We start from the raw sequence: 19,238 nt of genomic DNA on the forward strand, positions 1-19,238 counted from the left end.
TGGAATTTACTCCTATTTGGACCCTGATGGAATTGTAGCTGACCTTATTGCATCTTCCATTAAGTAGTTTTAATGTACTTACCCTTGTCTAATCAATTACTAGTGTGGAAGCAAAATTCTTATTCCTTCCTAGCATGTTGAACTTGCTGATGACTCTTACTTTCTTCTCCTGTGCTATGAGCTCCTTCCACCAAGTTTATTTCACAAAAGCCTCTTAATTCCTTACAGCTTTCCCTTCATGTAAAAAAACCAGTATAGGGCAGCTGGCCAAATAATTTACTTAGAGATCTAATATGTTTTTCTCTATGTGCTGCTTTTTTTGTTGTCTAATAAAAGTTTTGAAGTTGTTGCTTTTTAATTATGTTTTGAAGTCATGTGCAGCATGGTATTTTCTAAAGAAAAATGTATACCTTCTTTGAATCAGAAGCTGAAAGCTAAAATTCAAATTCCTTCTTCACACTTTGCCCCTGCTCCAGCGTGGTTCCTTCCCATAGTCTGCAGTCCTTCAGGATAAACCTGTGCCAACATGGGCTCTGCAAGGGCCACAGTGTCTCCAGGAAATACCCGCCTGCTCTGGGATGGGGCTTCTTCATGGGCTGCAGTGTGGATGTGTGCTCCACCACGGTGCTCTCACTGGGCTGCAGAGGGGCAATCTGCTTCACCACGGTCCTTTCCAGGGGCGGCAGGGGGATATCTGCTCCAGCCGGTGGAGCACCTCCTCCTCCCCCTTTTCTCTGCCCTTGCTGTCTGCAGGGCTGTTTCTCACGCGTTTTTTTTCCCGCCCTCTTCACCGGTCTCTGGTGGTTTTGCCTTGCTTAAATAAATTTCCCAGATGCGCTGCCACGCAGGCCTGTGGAGCCCTATGGCAGGTGGGCCGGAGCCGGCTGGAACCGGCCGTGCCCGGCCCAAGGCAGCCCCGGCCGCGCCTCGCAGAGGCCGCCCCCAGCCCCGCCGATGGCACCGGGGCACTAACGGCCTCTTCAGTGGGCCAGAACTGACTTTGTCCAATAATTGTGGTAAGTGATTTGTCATCTTTCCTTTTCTTTCCCTTGTTCCTATTGCATGTTTGTAGGCAGTTGGGACAGTGCATTGCATGTGATGGATGTTATTTTCTGTGCCACTGGAGGTGACGGTGGCACTGTGGTTCAGCCACCACACTGATGGGAGCCTCATGACACATAAGAATCTACATAGAGTACCGTAGAGTCTTAATTTCATTTGTCAATACAGTTTCTCAGCTGATAGTGCTGAAAGAAGTTATCCAGAAGGGTCTTGGAGATACATCTCTCTAAAGTGTAGTGCTGCCTTGGAAGATGCTGAGTCTCCCTTGTCACACTTAAGTAACATTCTGCTGAAGACTGAGCATCCTGATTTATTAACAGTTTCCAGCCCTGACATCTCTGAAGAGAACTATGAAATAAAATTTCAAGTTCCTTTTTTATTGAAATGAAAACCAAGCATTGACAAGAGAAGTGAAAAAAAAAACCAACCAAAAAACAAAACACCAAAAAAACCCCCCACACAAAAAAAAAACCAACCCAGAAAAAAAAAACCCCAACCCAACCAAACAAAAAATCTCCTCAGTCCTTGAAGTATCAATTGACTTTTGATCCAGTCAGCTATTTCTGCTTTCTGTAAGAACTGATTTTTGTCTTACATAAAAGGACATAAGCTTGACCCTTGAGGCAGATTCAGGTTGATAAAATCCTAACACATTTCCTTCAGTGGTATTTTGAGCCTGTATGAATGTGTTACATTTTTTATGCAAATATATTAGAAGTTTTGTGGACTAGAATGAGAACAAGTAAGCGCTGCAAATTGAATATGGTGGTAGGGAAGTGATAAAAGTTTATTTGGAATTGAGTTAGCAGACTGGACCTTTATTTATTGGGCTATTTGGAATGCTTGGAGCTGAGATTTTGTGTACTTTCTTGGTAGTTTTATTTGTGTCATGTAGCTACTTGTGCAGCTGAAAAGATACCAATTCTGATTTTCTTAACAGGGTGAATAATACGTATGGTTATTTTGTAGACATTAGATAGAACGGAGGATCATTTGGTGTTTTGGTTGGTTGTTTTTTTAGGGGCTTTTTTGCATCGATTTTCAATGGTAATCTCTTTTTCCACATCTCTCAAGTCCCTGAACCTCAGGGCAGGGACTGGGGGAATTAAGTCCTTCCCATAGTAGGAGATCAGGTTTTGAGAGCACCTTGAACAACTGGTTGCTTTTAGACCAACTTGAACATACATAAGTCCATGGGACCCCATGAGCTGCATCTCAGGGTCCTGAGGGAAATGGCTGATGTAGTTGCCAAGCCACTCTTAATCACATTTCAAAAGTTGTGGTGGTCAGACAAAATCCCCAGTAACTGGAAAAATTTACTGGGTTAAAGAAGCACCACATCTGTTTTTAAAAAGAGTAAAAAGGAAGACCCTGGGGTCTACTGACCAGTCAGTCTCACTCTCCATGCCTGATAAGATGATGGAGCACAATCTCCTGGATCACTTGTTGAAACCTGTGGAAGACAGGGAGGTGATCAGAGACAGCCAGCATGGCTTCATCAAGGGCAAATCGTGCCTGGCTAATCTAGTGGTCTTCTAAAATGTGGTGACTGCCTCAGTGGAAAAGGGAAGAGGCATGGATGTCATCTACATGGACTTCTGTAAGACCTTTGATATGATCCCCCACAACATTCTTGCTGCTAAATTGGAGATATGTGGGTTTTGTTGACTCTTAGATGGATAAAGAACTGGCTGAATAGCCATGTCCAAAGAGTTATAGTCAGTGACTCAGTGTCCAAAGGGAAACCAGAAATGAGTGGTGTCCCTTGAGAGTCCATACTGGGACCAATATTATTTCATATCTTTATCAGTGACATAGGCAATGGAATGGAGTGCACCTACAGCAGGTTTGCAGATGACACCAAGCCAAATGATACAGTTGATTTGCTTGAGGGAAAGGATGTCATCCAGAGGAACCTTGACAGACTTGAGGAGTGGACCCATGTGAACCATGAAGTTCAGCAAGGCCAGGTACAAGGTCCTGCACCTGGGTTTGGACAATTCCCAATATCCATACAGTCAGGAGATGAAAAGATGGAAAGCAGCCATATAGTGAAGTACGTAAGGATACTGATAGATACATAATTGGAAATAAGTCAGCAATGTGCAGCCCAGAAAGCCAATGGTATCCTGGGATGCATCAAAAGAAGGGTGGCCAGCAAGTCGAGGGTGGTAATTCACCAATTCTGCTCTTCACTGATGAGATCCTACCCGAGTACTGCATCTATCCCTGAGGCCCACAGCACAAAAAAGATGTGGACCTCTTACAGCAGGTCCAGAGGAAAGCCATGAAAATTGTCAAGAGTGGTGGGACACCTCCCCTATGAAGACAGTCTGAGGTGGCATTGTTCAGCCTGGAGAAAAGAAGGCTCTAAGGAGACCTTACTGCGGCCTTTCAGTGCTTCAAAAGGCTTATAATAAAGGACCTGTAGTGACAGGACAAGGGGCAATGGTTTTACACTTTTAAACTGAAAGAGGGTAGGTTTAGACTGGACCTAAGGGAGAAATTCTTTGTGATGAGGGTAGTGAGACACTGGAACGGGTTGCCCAGAGAAGCTGTAGGTTCCCCATCCCTGGAAGTGTTCCAGGCCAGGTCAGATGGGGCTTTGACAGTGGAGTTGGACAAGATGGTCTTCAAAGGTCCCTTCCAACCTAAACCATTATGTGACTCCATGATTCTAATATTCAACCACCACTTTTTTCTAACTATAGCTAAACTACTGACAAGTCATTTTAGTACTTAAATGTTACCATGGTAAATATGAAAGATATAGTAAAGAGTACCTTTGAGAGAAAGCGTACATCAGAAGACCCGGTGTGTGTGTGTGTGTATATATGTATATGTATATATATATATAATAGTGGTATATCATTTGACCCATTTTTTTCCAGTATTTCTGTTGCTGGCATATTACTGCAAAAAATATATTTTTCTTGATTTATTTCTCTCTAGTCAGTTATCAATAGTCTTCTTCTTATTTACCTATTTTTGTAACCGTGGAGAGGGAATAATACATGAATTGCAATAACTGCAGTTGTAAATAAGCCTGTCCTTTTAAAAGGAAAATGTAGTTGGCTTACATTGAAAGACTAGACTTAAAAAGGCATTTTTTGTGCTTGCAAAATAACGTATAAATAAATACACTCATATAGGTTATGCTCTTAGGAAAGAAAAGGAGGAAGCAATTAACCTGAGTCTTTTAGCTACTTAAAGCAGTGATTCTGTAGTCTCGCCCTCTTTCTTTATCTGTACTAACCCTTCAGAATGGAAGGAATTTTTTAAATGTGTAGTGCTTTGAAAATAGTATCTCTGAAAAAGAAAGATTCTCTCCATCCATCTGTATCATGACAAGCCAAATTTACAGGTAGCTTGTTATCTGTGTGCATCCTACAACACTCAGATTTCAGCTAAGTTGAACAAATCTACTTTTATTGTGATCTGTTTAGCAATGGAATGAAAATAATAAATTGCCTTTAGAATGAAGTTTCAGACAAGAATACTTGCTTGGATTACTTTCTGTAAGCTGCAAAGCCATGCTTCTGTCAAACATAAAACACTTCTCTCTCCCTCTCCTTTCCCTATCTAATGTCAGCACTAGAAACTGACAAAACCATCTTTAATAAAGACAGACATACCTTTGAAAGGAATTGAGAAAGTTATTATTCAAATTTGGAATGAAAATTAAAGTTAAAACTCAAATTTAATTATTTTTTTTTTACATTTTATTTCACTTGTTTGCTTTGTTTATATGTATGCCTAATGTAGTATTTAAATAAGAATTAAAAAATAATTAAAAAGGGAAAATTACTTTGTACTACTCAGAAATCCCGCCCAGTTGATCTTTGCATAAAATGTGTTGATGAAGAAGTATGTTCTTTATTCATGTTCCAGTAAGACTCAGTGATTTCTGAAATTGAGTAACCATGGAAACACAACTGGGTAACATAAGGAGGAAAGTGCAGGGGTAAATTTACAGTCGTCTTTTAATCAAAATATATTATGTGGATTCTGTTTTTACAGTGTAATTGACCTCAGTTTTTAAACTAATTTCTTACCAGTTTAAGAGTGTGCAGGTGTATTATATATATGTATGCATACACATATAATATGTATGTATGAAATATAGCTATTTGAAATAAATGTTTTATTTACTTTTGTTACAGTTTTTATTTTTTTTTTCTGATTTTTTTAAACTCTGTAAATTTTAGCCAGAAAACTTACGGGCTTCTTCTCCTTCATTTTTGTTTCATAGAACTTTTTTTCTAAATGAGACTTTGAGTATTCTTCCTGAGTTATAAATTAATTTTAAAAGGCAAATTTGTAAAGCATTATGTGATAACATACTACAGTATTTAGAGCATTAGGAGGATCACAGATGGATTATTGGACGAAAGTGTAATAAAAATGTTACAGACGTTAGGTAAAGTCAGTTTCTTGTTACTGTATAAAGCATATGTTGTTTTTATTGTGATAAATTGCAGAACTTGTAGAGTTTTGCGTAGTACTTAGCACACATTCCAGTGTCTGTCTTTTATATTGCTTGTGATTGTGGACCAAAATTATGTGTTTGCTTTTTTAGGAAAGTATGCCCCAGGTATTTCTGGACTATGCTTTTTATATAATGACCTGGTGGGTAATGTTTTCTGTGTAGCATTGCGAACCTCAGCCTGCTATCTTTTCTTAATGTTTTTAATCCACATGAGGATATGCCTCCTTGTATGACAGAAAATGTGTTGAGTTCTCTGTGGTTAATAGCAGCAATTTTAAAAATGATTCTTGCTTTCTGTCACTATCTAAAAACTGTAAGGAACAAATAAGTTAAGCAATAAGGGCAAAGAGAAGCTTTTTAGCTTCTGTACCTTAAAGTTTTTAAATTTGTAATTTGTGAGTTTCTTTGGGATAAGGGTGTTTGTCTGAATTCAGCATTTGTTGGTGAGGATGTCTTTCCTCCTGAGTATTCTTTTTTTGCCACATTTCCCTCATTTGTCTTCTCCTGTCACATAGAGGAAATGAAACAGGAAGCTAGGTCCTACAATGTATTCTCTTGGTTCTGGTGCAACCTCTAAAATGCATCAAATGTCAGGCTATGCCCAGTGTGAGCAATTCATAAAGAAATAGCTTCAACATCTTGATCACAGTCAGGCTTTTATTATGAAAGTAGCTGGCATAGAAAGACACCTTTAGAAGTGTGAAAAGAAGAAACATGATGAAGTAAAATTGATAAAATTGAGCACAGCACTGCCACGATACAGCTGCTGTCCCTAGCAGTAACTGCTGCTTTCAACAGTAGTCTATGACTGCCAGGAAAACCCCACTCGCTATGGGGAAGTAATTTCTGTTGGTTAACTTTCATTTTAATATGAAAGAAGAGATCAAGGCAGAATCCCATGTGTGAAAAACTATGAACTTTGATAGTTTGTGTGTGTCCATAAAACAGCCTTATGAAGCCCCTTTATATTTAAGATTTTCCTGAAGGCACACTTTATCCCATCTGGCTCCAAAAGTAATTTTCTGTGTATTCCAAATGAATGTAGTGTGACAGAGCTTTCCAATCAAAAGAATATATTCAGAACTTTAGTAAAGCCTTTGACACTGTTTCGCACAGCATTCTCCTGGAGGAACTGGCTGCTTGTGGCTTGGGACCCTTGTACTTTTTGCTGGGTAAAAAAATGGCTAGATGACTGGGTCCAAAGAGGGGTGGTGGATGGAGTTAAATCCAGTTGGAGGCCAGTCACAAGTGGTAGCGCCCAGGGCTCAGTATTTGGGTCAGGTTTTTTTAGTATCTTTATCAATAAGTTGTAAGCAGGTGGAGGTAGGTGTCTTCTCCCAAGGAACGAGTGATAGGACCACACGAAGTGGCCTCAAGATGTGCCAGGGGAGGCTTAGATTGGACATTAGGAAAAATTACTTCCCTGAAAGGGTTGCCAAGCAGTGGAACAGGCTGCCCAGGGAAGTGTTTGAGTCACCATCCCTGGAGGTGTTTAAAAGACTTGTAGATGTGGCACTTAGGGACATGGTTTAGTGATGGACTTGGCAGTGCTGGTTTAATAGTTGGACTCAATTATATTGAATTTCTTTTCCAACCTAAATGGTTTTATGATTATATGCTTCTACGAAGTTTAAGTAAGATAAAAAAGAAAGAAAAAAAGAGGGGGGAGGGGGGGGAAGTTAAGTAGATATGGAAATAATTTGCATTGTAGAAGGTGAAATCTCTTCTTAACTCCCTGGAGTTCAGTAGGGGAGACACCTCATTATCAGTGGAACAGTCTGTGGTATGGCAATACAAAATCACAGGTACTGCCTTAGCTTCCCATAACTCTCCTAGTAAGGGTTTATACACCTACACTTGCTACTGCCTTCATCTCACTGAAGGATGGATTTAAGTCCATCTGACGTATCGTTTCCTTGCAGTATTCTGAAGTTCTACAACTCAGAGTCAACAGACTCAGTAGCTCTTTGCCTATCACTTATAAGCTGGCCCATGTGTTTATAGTCTTCAGGGGAGGCATATATGCTGATAAAATCTAGATCCAACCCACCAGCTGGTTTAAAACAAGGTTCCTTGTTTGGACATGGTAGTAGCTATGGACCCAATTATCCATGCCTGCCACCTCTCATGGTCATTTATAGCTATGTGATAAGGTATATAATACTGCCATGATTTAAAGTAATTTCATTCCTGGCATGCTTATATGACAAAGACTACAAAAAATATGATGCAGTGGAGTATCAAGGAATTGATATTTGTGGTATCAGGCCTTCAGCATTACAGGAAATCAAAAGTTAAAATTGATGAGTGTCAGAACTTAGAAGGAGCTAGCTAGAACCTTTCTTATTTTATTTTAGTCTTCTAATGAGGTTGCAGAGGTGAAGACCAAAAAGCACTCATGCTATCCTGAAATAAAAGTTTAATCTGGAGGATCATTTTTTCTCATGACGGCATCAGGGACACTTCCTACTGCAATCATTACGCCAAGGAATAAATGGCTACATCATTATAACTCTAGAAATAAGACATCTTTAACACACCTTGGCTATATGGAGCTTGAACTTAGAGCTGCATATATTAAAGAAGACACTAATTTAGGTATCTTCGTGTTTTTTCTTAGCTTGATCTAGGAATTTTCTTTCCTGTGTTTTTTTTTTTTTACTTCAGTCAGACTAATTTACCCAAATGTGTTCCTCCTTCCAAGCAGTTGTCGAGACAGAAACACCCAAAAATTGAATCTGTGTTAATTTCTACAGCTTTATAAACTGCAGTTTAATATTTTCTAAATTTTAGTTTGCATTCCTTTTTTGAAACTAATGTTACTTACATTTCAAGACTTTTAAAAATTAATTTTTATTTTCTGCATTACTATCTTACAAGTACCGTGACTCATATTCTGGGAAAATATTGTAAGCTGTTGTGATTTTTCCACTTTCCCTCTTTTCTAAATGTTTCTCCTGGAAATGCAATGAAAAGATGTCATCATATAATGTTTCTTTTACTTACATTAACCACTACTTCACATTACCTGCTAAAGTCAATGAGATGAAAACCATTCTAGCTTCCTGTCGTAATGAAGTTTGTTCAAAATACAATCCTGTTAAAGTCAAAAGAGAACATACCACATGAAGAGGTACAAGAACTCACTCTTAGTCTGTTTAATATATTCTCAAGAAAGTTTGTATTAAAACAAAATGCAAGAAATAGATAGTAATCCAGTTACAAAAATACAAACATTTACTACCTCATTAATAATATCCTTAAAATTATTATAGAAATGGTTTTAGAAAAAAACCCATGCTAGTGTCTTTTTGCTGGTGCTGTGCTCACCCTTCCAGGCTCCTTTTGGGTTCTCAGGTTGATGGTTGGTGGCTTCTCCCAGCCCACAGTGGGTACAGTTGTGCAGTCACCATCCTGGGGTCTTTGCTGGGTGTGGTGTGATGTTCATGGTGGGAGTCCCCATCTCCTTAGTCCTGGGGCCTGCTTGGGTTTATTTTTATGTATTTCCTTGCCTCAGGCTGCTTTCTGGTTGCTCTCAGCTCAGGGCAGAGCTTGTGGCCCTTTACTAGGAAAAGCAGAAGTTGTCATTACTGTGCTACAATTTATTTTTAAAAGCAGTTTTGGACACAGTCAGCCACATAGGTTTTGGTGATGACGGAACTACATCTTCAAACAAAACGTCTGTTTCACTGGGTCAGAAAGCCAGGTTTATATTTCCAAGACATTTGCGTTTTTTTTGTTCTAGTTTTTGTCATGATTTGTCTCACCATTCTCTGAGACCGTTCCCTCCAAATATGAGCTCTTTACCCTGGAATTGGCTGAGTAGTTGTAATTTATGACAGCAGCTCATTTCCTGCAGAACCCAAGCACAAGAACTGTCTATAAGAACTACCTGCAGCATAAGAAACATGAAATAGAGGATGGGAACTGCAAGGAATACTGAAATCCTTCTGAAAGGTGCATGGCAAATGAGAACAACTGTGTGGGGGTGGTTGACAGGACATGGATTTAGGTATGTGAAAGGAAGGAACCGAGGTCAGTGATACAGGCATAGGATGAAAGAGGGTGGAGAGCAATTCAGCACTGCTGAAGCAATGTAGGGAATGAGTACTTGGGGATGAGTGAGGTGCAGGCTGTTGTTACTGAATCAGGATTTAAGGTGTGTGCACAGGCGTGTGTGTGTAGGGAATGTGCAACAGAGCTGACTAGCAGAAGCTCTGTTTCCAGATGTGGAAATGGAAAGAGCTCTGAGTAAAAGCTGTAGCTGCAGATGCAGCAGCACAGCTTGCCTGGCTCTTGATGTCCCATGAGCTTCCTTCTGTATGTAAGATCCACAGTTTCTTTCTTGCCTAATCATATGATAGCTCTGTTTAATAGCCCTACAACAGGATGGCAAAGAGTCAGGACAGCAATAGATGAATGGCATTTCTCTGAACGTAAGGGTGAACAGTAGGTCAGTGGAATCTCCTGTGGAGCAGCCAGAGATATGTGCCTATTAAAGTGCATTAAAATTTGATTTTTCAACCTTAAGTTATTGTACATACATAGTGGTAAAGAAGATAAGCAGAGCTAAAAAGTCAGGATATAGACTAACCCTTCTCTTAGAACAGTTTGATCTTCTGTAAAGAAAATGTGTCTTGAGTTCGGGGAGTCTTTGGGGGGAGCAGGGGGCAATATATTACTTTATTGTGCGGTCTTGAAATAGCATTATTATTTTGCTGAAGTATAGTATTCTGAAATATTTCTTGAGGTTCAGAAAAATTATTCTCATTAACCCTTAGGACTTTGAATGTGACTTGCATTATTATGGTATCTCATCAGACAAACAGACCAGGATATACTATCTTAAAAAACCCTGATTGCAGCATTGTGCAAAGAAGAAACTGGAGTGTAGAAAATATATTCTTAATGCACTAACTGATGGCTTGAAACTGTTTTTCAAGCTGAAGTGCATATCTTCTTGAACCATGCTGTTTCCCTCTGTTTTCCAAAGCTCATTGAACCCCTATGACTTCTTTGTAAAGAGGTAGCTTTGGTTTGATGTTTTGTTTTAAAATGGGATTAATATTGAAGTCTTTCAAAACTGGGAAATTTCTCCCTAAGTTAGCTTTAGTTCTGCACTGGGCAATACCAGTGCTTTCCTCCATCTGATTTTCCTAGGGTAAATTAATATGGAGAACATTCTTCTGGAAGTGCTCTGTCACGTTCTCTGCAGAGAGACAGGAATGGTATTTTACCAGTTAGACTTTGTACACATTATTTATTTATTTTTCTTTCTTTCTTTTTCCAATCAGGCAAGCTAGAAGAACTTACTAGAATCCCAGATTGGGTTTGAGAGGGAGGTATAGGATATCTTAATCCATTCTTACCCTCAGAAGCAACAGCTTCAAAACATGAAAGCGGCAACTTTCATTTGCTGCACTGCACTGCAATACTAGCTCCTTTCCGAGCAACAGCTGATCAGTGCACCCTGCTCAGTGTACGGTGGCAGCAGAAAAATCCATGTGTTTGTGTAGGTGTGAATATGTGTCAGCCTATTGTGCTAGTTTCCAGTTCTAAAGGCAATAGATGGGGCTTTACTGCTCATTTATTAGTAAGTACTGATTTATGGAGAAGTATTAAGAATCAATGATCCATCTAATGTAGGACCTTAGTTTCCTAGAAAACTGTTAGTTTACTGACTACTTCTTCATGCTGATAGGTTTTTCTGTGTTGATATATTTCTATGTATTAACTGCTTTACAGCTCCCTATGGTGAAACAATTTTTTTTTCCTTCTTGTGAAATGCTTGAAGTGTTAATTCTAGAACTGTTTCACAGAATGCATCATTTATAGTAATTTTGAAATGCTTGACATAGGAACCTTTGAAACTTCCTCTTCTTTAATTTAGCAAGTAAACAAATTTGCTGTTGGAGAAAGGATTGGAAGGTGCCTGCCAAAGATCAGTGTCAATGAACTGTTCTTTAGCAATTAATTCTACTTTTGATTGAGTTAGCTTATTTTGCCATGAATATGAGCTGGAGTCTTTGGAATCCATTTGGCATATGCATAGTAAAACAGGCAGAACATATATGTATCTGTTTTTGATACTGCCAGGCTTCAGTTATCCACCTATAAATGAATTTTCTCAACAGGTCTGTTATTCCAAAAAAGGTGGCTTGTATTACTCTGTATATCTAGTGGCACAGTTCGAGGGCACATCATGAAAACATAATTTTCTGCTCTAAGTGGTGGTGTAAGTGCCAGTCTTCAGAAAACACTTGGAAAAGTGGAGAGGAAGGGTGATACTATAGATGATGAAGAGTGTTGGGATTTGAAATAGTTTGATCCTGCCACATTCATTGTGTGAGACTGGGAACAAGTCACACTGTCTCTGTCAATCTGTTTGTAAAGCACAAACTATAGTTAACTTGTAGAGATTTATTAAAGATAAACAAATCATATTTGAATGGTATTCGAGGAGATTTGAACCAAAGATACTATAATTTACTGCAAGTGTTGAATAGGTTTTATGTTTATTGCAGTGTACTGCACTCACTGGGGACAAGACATTTTTGGGGTATTTATATGCATTCTTTTGGTATTTTGTCTAGTTATCTGTTTTCCATCCTTGCCCTGTGCAGCTAAAAATGTTTTACTATACCCTTATATTCAGCTGAATTTCTTTTTCCAGTTGTTACACTTCCACTTTCTCCGGCCGACTCTCCTGGATCATCCTTAGAGATGATGCAGTTGACAGTTGTCCCTCATGATTTATTTTCTTCTGTCCCTATCTCTTCTTCTATCCCTCTACTGCCTGGAGTTGTACAGTTATGAAAGAAACTCAAGGCTGTGCAAAATTATCATGTACTTTTCTTTGGTTTTAAAATTTGTTTTTCCTAAATAGAAAAAGCTTATCTAGCTCAATAGATCTTTTTTTCAGAAATTTTGTCCCGACCAGTCATAACTATATATTTTTAATTATTTATTTGAACATCTGAAGGTAATACAAAATTCTTTAAAAATCTACTTTGGAGATTGTTTTGACATCTAGCTGTGGGTTTGGTGATAGATTTGTAGAATTTCCTGTCAACAGTATATATTTCTTCATGTTCAAGGAACTATGCAGTGAATATTTTTTTTTTTGTTTCTCAGGTGGTTTTGGGGGGTTTTGGGTTGGGTATTTTTGTTATTATTATTATTGTGGCATTTTGTCTTTATCAGGGATTATTTGTCGTTTTTTATTTTGCAGTATGTTTCCATGTTTAGAAAGTCATAGCTCTTTCTTTTCTCTGCCATAATCTGTGCTTTCTGAGTTAGTTTACTTTCTTCCCTTTTACAGTTGTTTTTTTTTCCTTTGTATACCAAATTATCTTTGTATTTTAAGGTATTTCATTTCAGTTCTCTTTCCAGTACTATGTAAGGACTTTTGATAAGAGATTGAATATGTGTATTACAACATATGTACCGTATTTTAAACTGTATGTTCCACAAACTCAACCGTGTTCACAAAACTCATTAAATTCAGATGACTGTATATTCCTTTTGATCCACTAGTGTAATTAGATGCAACTAGAGAATCGTAAAAAGATCCTTTGTTCAGACTAGAAAGCATTTTTATAGTTTTGTGGATAGTGTGGAGATGGGAAAAGTACTAAGCACTTTTTACTGTCAGATTTAAAATAATATGGATAAATTGGAGGAATGCTTTGAAATCAGTAAGATGAAGTTCAATAAAGACAAATGGTAACTATTACAACTTAGAAATGAGGAATGAAATGTTTATGTACAAAATGGGAAATCAATGTGTGGGCAACAGTAGTGTGTAAATATATCTTGGTGTTAGAAAAGACCACAAATTGAAATTAATTAATGATGTGATGTATTTTTGCAAAAAAAAAAAAAAAAAAAGGCAAATAGCCCTGGGACATGCAGATAGGAATGTCATCTGCAACACATGGGAGTTGCTACTGAGCTTCGTTCAGTGGGTGGAATGTCACAAAAGTATTTTGCCTGGTCTTGGGCATTAGGCTTAACGAAAGAAACAGATGAATTGGACAGCATCCAGAGGTGAAAAACAACAACCAGCACCAGATATTATAAGGACAAAGGAAGGTTTGTTAGTACTGAAAAGAAAGGTTGAGAAGTATGTATATCAGCAATACTGCAAAAAATTTGCCTTCTAATGTATGAAAGATTATTATGAGCAATGATAGATTTGTTTCCTAAATCATAACAAATAGAACAATAATAACCAGCATACTTCATAACATTGAGGATCTGGGACAAGAAAACTCTTTATATATGAAACAGCTAAAAACTTGAAAAATTGTAGCGCATCTGAATCTCTGGAGGTTTAAAATATGTGAGGCAAGTCTGGATCAAGAATAGTCTAAGAGTATGTGTGGTGTCCTCCCCCAGACTAAGGGGGATGGATGAGATGAGAACTTTTTTTTTCACAGTTCCAATTGTTTATGATTTTTATCTTTTCTTGCCTAATTAAACCAGTATGCTTATGAGAGGTGTGATAATGTAAGCTTTGAAAATATTTTAATGATTTCGTAAGGCAGGGTTTTTATGAAGATGTATTGAGAGTTTTTACATATATATATATGTATGTAAAATACATAAATATGCATGTACATACATACATTATAATGTGCAGATATATATTTGTAAGTCTTCATTATACATGGTTGTATAGATATGTGTGTGTGTGCCTGTGAGTTTTCTAAGCAAGCGATGTTGGAAAAATAAACTGGGTACAAAACCATTTCTTCAAAACTGAAATAAAACGTTGCATGCTGGAAATAGTTACACAGTTTAATTTAATTATACTCATTTAAAATACAGTTTGAGAAACAATGGAGGTTTTTTGTGGTTTTTTTTTTACCTGTGGGACAGTAGAAGCTGCTAGCAAGGCTGGAGGTATTCAAGTTGTTAGCTCTGTGGGATGAAAAAAGACAGATAATTATTACCCATGGAACATGGAGGAGTTATCTGGGGAGAGGATGTGACAGAAATAATAATAATGTGTTGCTGTTAGGTCCATAATTTTTAGTATCTAGAAAAGCTATAAGTTAGTTCCCAAGCTTATTTTTTGGAGGTATCTGTTAAGTCTCTGCTGAGAAGGAGGTTGAGTGATCCAAAATGTAATAAATGTTTTGTGGAACCTGTTCCTCCATTAACTGGATGTCCTGTCTTTTTAGTGTTTTCATATATGAGTTCATTCCGGTATTGGAAGGTCAGTTCACTTTGACCTGCATAGTCTTGTAGCAGTATCTGGTGCCCCGCCTGTGCTTGCATGCATAGGATCCATGTGTTTGACGGCTCTGTTATGTCACGTGTTTACCCCTGTTGTGAAGAGGTACGTTTTACATTTTTCATTCATGAAGATGTTTGATATGGTGTACGTTGGTGTTAATTTTGATGATGAATCTGCTAGGTGGAGGGTTGTTTTAAAGCTAGGCACATGTGAGAAGTTTTGGGTTATTGATTAGCTCTCCTGTTTCAGCGAGACTTGGGTGCTGAGGTCATTCTTCCATTTTTTAAAACTAGACCTTAGATTCATAGGTATGAAGTCTTTAAATCAAATTTAGTTGTTATTGAAAGTACAAATACATAGTGATTATCCCAGGAGTTTAGTAAGAGGAGTGGTTTAAGCCTTCTCATCTTCTGAAAGAACATAGTTTTTTGACAATATTTCGATACAGAATAAATAAAAGCAATCCCAGATTAAAGATATATTTAAAAAAAATAAAATTTCTAATTAACTATTTTAAGACACAGCTATAATCTGTTACAGAAGGTCTTTTATTCATGGATTAGGAACCTTCTGTCTGAGGAAAACAGAAGTTGTGATTATTTGCTCTTCTAGTCATAATAAATGGAAACAATGTTCTGGCTGAATGGCAGAAGGATGTTGCCTTTAAAACAGTAGAAGTCACTATAATGTTAATAAGAGAAAGACAATACACAAATATGATTGTTTCTGTAATAGCTTTCTGTATGAGCACATGAAAATTACCAGCTCTGAGAGTAGGTGTGTATGTGTGATGCTGGCAGCAAGTCTGGGAACAAAAGGTGGAAAGAGAGAGAAAAGGTAGTTGCTGTTTGCTCTACGGCAAGGACAGGGCTACCTTTGCCCGTTGTAAATGCTATAGCGGTTCAGCTGTCAGTCAAAGGGAATGACCCACTTGGGCCTCGTTGGTCTGCCTGATGGAAAACCACTTTGAGACAAAGGCTTCACATCTAAGCCCAGTAACATTAGCCATAGCTACATATAAAAAGTGAACTCTGCTTTACCTGGGCACAATTGGCCTTTCTGAATAGTAAGTGTCCCTTGGAGTGAGCAATTAATCTCCAGTGATATAAATTTTCTACAGAAACTCAGACTGAACCTTTTATATTGTCATAACTCAAAGGAAAGCCTATAATACATATGCTGTGTTGGAGCATAAGATTAATAAGCTTAGATAACCGTGTAGGCTTTTTGTTATTTTAAACTAATTTTCTGTAATGCTTTGTTCGATTTGCCAAAAAAAGGCTTCAAGATTCACTTGCTGACTGGTTTTAAAAAGGCTGTTTGTCTATGTCGTGGCCACCTGAAGCAGACAAGAGTTTGCACTTAAGCCTTCCTGATAATATGTGCTTTGATAGACAAGCTAAAGTAAATGCAGCTGCAGCCTTGTAAAATGTTATAGCCCTCAGGTATTAACAGGAGTCTTTTGGAAGTTACTGTTCATTGCAGCAGAACTGGCAGCGCAGAACATACACCAATCACACCAGTGCTGTATTTCAACTATGCCAGCAATTTCCCCGGCATTTTAGCTTCAAACATCAAACAGACGGCAGGTTTACATTAAGGCAAGTTGTGATCTGGAAGGGTGGGCATGTCCCCACACGTTCTGTCTCACTGAGTCTGCTATGGCTGATGTACCTGCAGGGTGCAATCCTGTACTAGTACAGCAAAATTTCTAAGTGTTTTAATGTGAAACCTGTAAAATCTGGTTTAAAGAAAGTGAGGCAGTTACCTGTCTGCACTGCCTCATGCAGGTGAAATATCAAGGCTAAGCACATTTTGAAGACAAGCTTAAGTATGGCATCCATACTAGTGCTTTACTCATGTTAGACAGTAGCATTTTGGGAATTTTAACCACTAGTTTGTACCCAAAAAAAATCTCGTTGGAATTAGGCAGCCTCTCTGAGCATGGACAGGGAATTACAGGGAAAATATTAGGATTAACATGTTGTTAACAAACTTTCTGCTAAAATTTGCCTATACTCCAGAATGGGCTGCTGGGTCTGGGTATTTTACTATCTTTGGCCCAGGCGCTGTAGGATGAGTACAAATGACACTCACAATGCAACTGAGCAGCACCCAGATTTACCTCTGCAATGGAAATAAACCCTAAGAATTATAAATTTGTATAATAATACAGATGGAGAAACAGGGAAACAGGGGAACAGAGCCTTGAAACGCTGACACAGAGTGGAAATAGAAATGCATTGCTTAACAATTAACAGCTTCAGTGGTAGATTATTCTACAGTTATGTGATCATCACTCTTCTGTGAGTTTCCATTTCTGAGATCTGATTTTTAGGCATTGTGTTTATATATTGCATTGCGCACAAACATTACAAAATTTTATGAATTTCATACATAGACAGTTATGGTGAGTTTGTGCTTCTGCTCTTCATAAATATGCATAATGCAAATGTGTATGTAATCTGCATCCTGTGCAGATAGCAACTACATTTCTGATCACAAAATTTATGAAATAAGTGAAGGAAGACTTGTCAGGCTTAGTCTACACTGTACCATGACTCATAGGAGTCTTCCCATTTGCCTTAGCGAATGTCTGTAGGGAGAGGATGCTGGCTGCATCTTTTAAATTATGGAGCCAAGTACTGGAAGAGAGGATCTTTTCTAGAGCTGCTCATGCCTGTAAGTCTCAAGAGACAGCTGTTTAAAAAACAAATAAAACCAAAAACTACCGGCAGCATAAAATGTTAGAAGTTGGAAAAGAGGTTGCCTATTGTTCAGTTTGATATTAAATGCCATCAATTTGAGATATTCAAAAGATTGTTCTGTGTCTCTACAATTACAAAAGAAAATAAGAAAAATGCATCATAGAATTTTAGCGTAGTTATAATGCAAAGGCTTTGCATGCAGTCCATTATTTTCCTACCCATCTTACTTGTGTAAATTAACAAAGGAGCAATTTCTACATGATTTATTAGATAAGCACTACATTTCAAAACCCATATTTGTGGAAATAAGGGCAGAGGTTCTCCGGCTCATGAAAGGAAACAGAAACTCTTTGAATTTTCTTTAATTTGAGGACATGAGTAAAGTAGTCGTCAATGAAAGATGACAAACTGATTTCAGAGATACAGAAAGAGACAACTGGAAAGAAGATGATGGTCTTAGAATCATAGAATCATAGAATGATTTAGGTTGGAAAAAGCCTTTAAGATCATGAGGTCTAACTGTTAACCTAGCACTGCCAAGTCCACCTCTAAACTATGTCCCTAAGTGCCACATCTACATGTCTTTTAAATACCTCCAGGGATGGTGACTCAACCATTCCAGGGGCAGCCTGTTCCAGTGCTTGACAACCCTTTCAAGGAAGAAATTTTTCCTAATGTCCAGTCTAAACCTTCCCTGGCACAATTTGAGTTCATTTCCTCTTGTCCTATCACTTGTTCCTTGGGAGAAGAGACCTACCCCCACCTGCTTACAGACTCCTTTCAGGTAGCTGTAGAGAGCGATAAGGTCTCCCCTGAGCCTCCTTTTCTCAACGTTAAACAACCCCAGTTTCCTCAGCTGCTCCTCATAAGACTTGTTCTGTAGACCCTTCACCAGCTTCGTTGCCCTTTTCTGGACACGCTCCAGCACCTCAGAGTCTTTCTTGTAATGAGGGGCCTGAAACTGAACACAGTATTCAAGGTGCAACCTCACCAGTGCTGAGTAGAAGTGGATGATCACTGCCCTGGTCCTGCTGGCCACGCTATTTCAGATACGAGCCAGGATGCTCTTGGATTTCTTGGCAACCTGGCCACACTGCAGGTTTGTATTCAGGTGGCAGTTGACCAACAGCCCCGGGTCCTTTCCAGCTGGGCAGCTTTCCAGCCACTCCTCCTGAAGCCCGTAGCGCTGCGTGGGGCTGGTGTGACCCAGGGGCAGGACCCGGCACTGAGCCCTGTTGAACCTCCTACAAGTGGCCTCGGCCCATCGGCCCGGCCTGCCCAGACCCCTCTGCAGAGCCTCCTGCCCCCCAGCAGATCAGCACTGCCCCCAGCTCGGTGCCACCTGCAAACTGGTCGAGGGTGTAGTTGATGCCCTCATCCAGTTCATGATATAAGGCCTCTCAAATCTTATGCATGAAGTAATTTAAACCAGCTGCTATGAATCCTCATAGAAGTATAGCCACAGCCTCAGGGGCCTGGGCTTTCACTAGTCACAAAAATATTGACCTGAACCTAAAAGCTTTGAAGCATGAACTGCACTGCCCTTTGCCCTAGCTGTCATACTATGGTTTTGAGTTAGGTAATACCAGCACTGCCTGATCCTGTCTACAGGACCTGTAACATCTCAGGGACTATTATAGCTCGATGCTGAAACATCCAGAATAAATGAAGGCACAGGCAATGCTAATATGAAAATACACTCCCCAATGGGTCATTTTCTGAACTGTAAATTGGG

At 38.8% G+C, this 19,238-nt stretch overlaps 1 protein-coding gene across 6 annotated transcripts in view; it reads left to right on the top strand.

The window, feature by feature from the left end:
* The window catches only part of TAFA5 (TAFA chemokine like family member 5), a 451,127-nt gene that overhangs the window by 168,334 nt on the left and 263,555 nt on the right, over positions 1–19,238 (top strand). The window lies entirely within an intron of this gene.

This window comes from Falco biarmicus, chromosome 5 (genome assembly GCF_023638135.1).
Source record: "Falco biarmicus isolate bFalBia1 chromosome 5, bFalBia1.pri, whole genome shotgun sequence".
Lineage (NCBI taxonomy): Eukaryota > Metazoa > Chordata > Aves > Falconiformes > Falconidae > Falco > Falco biarmicus.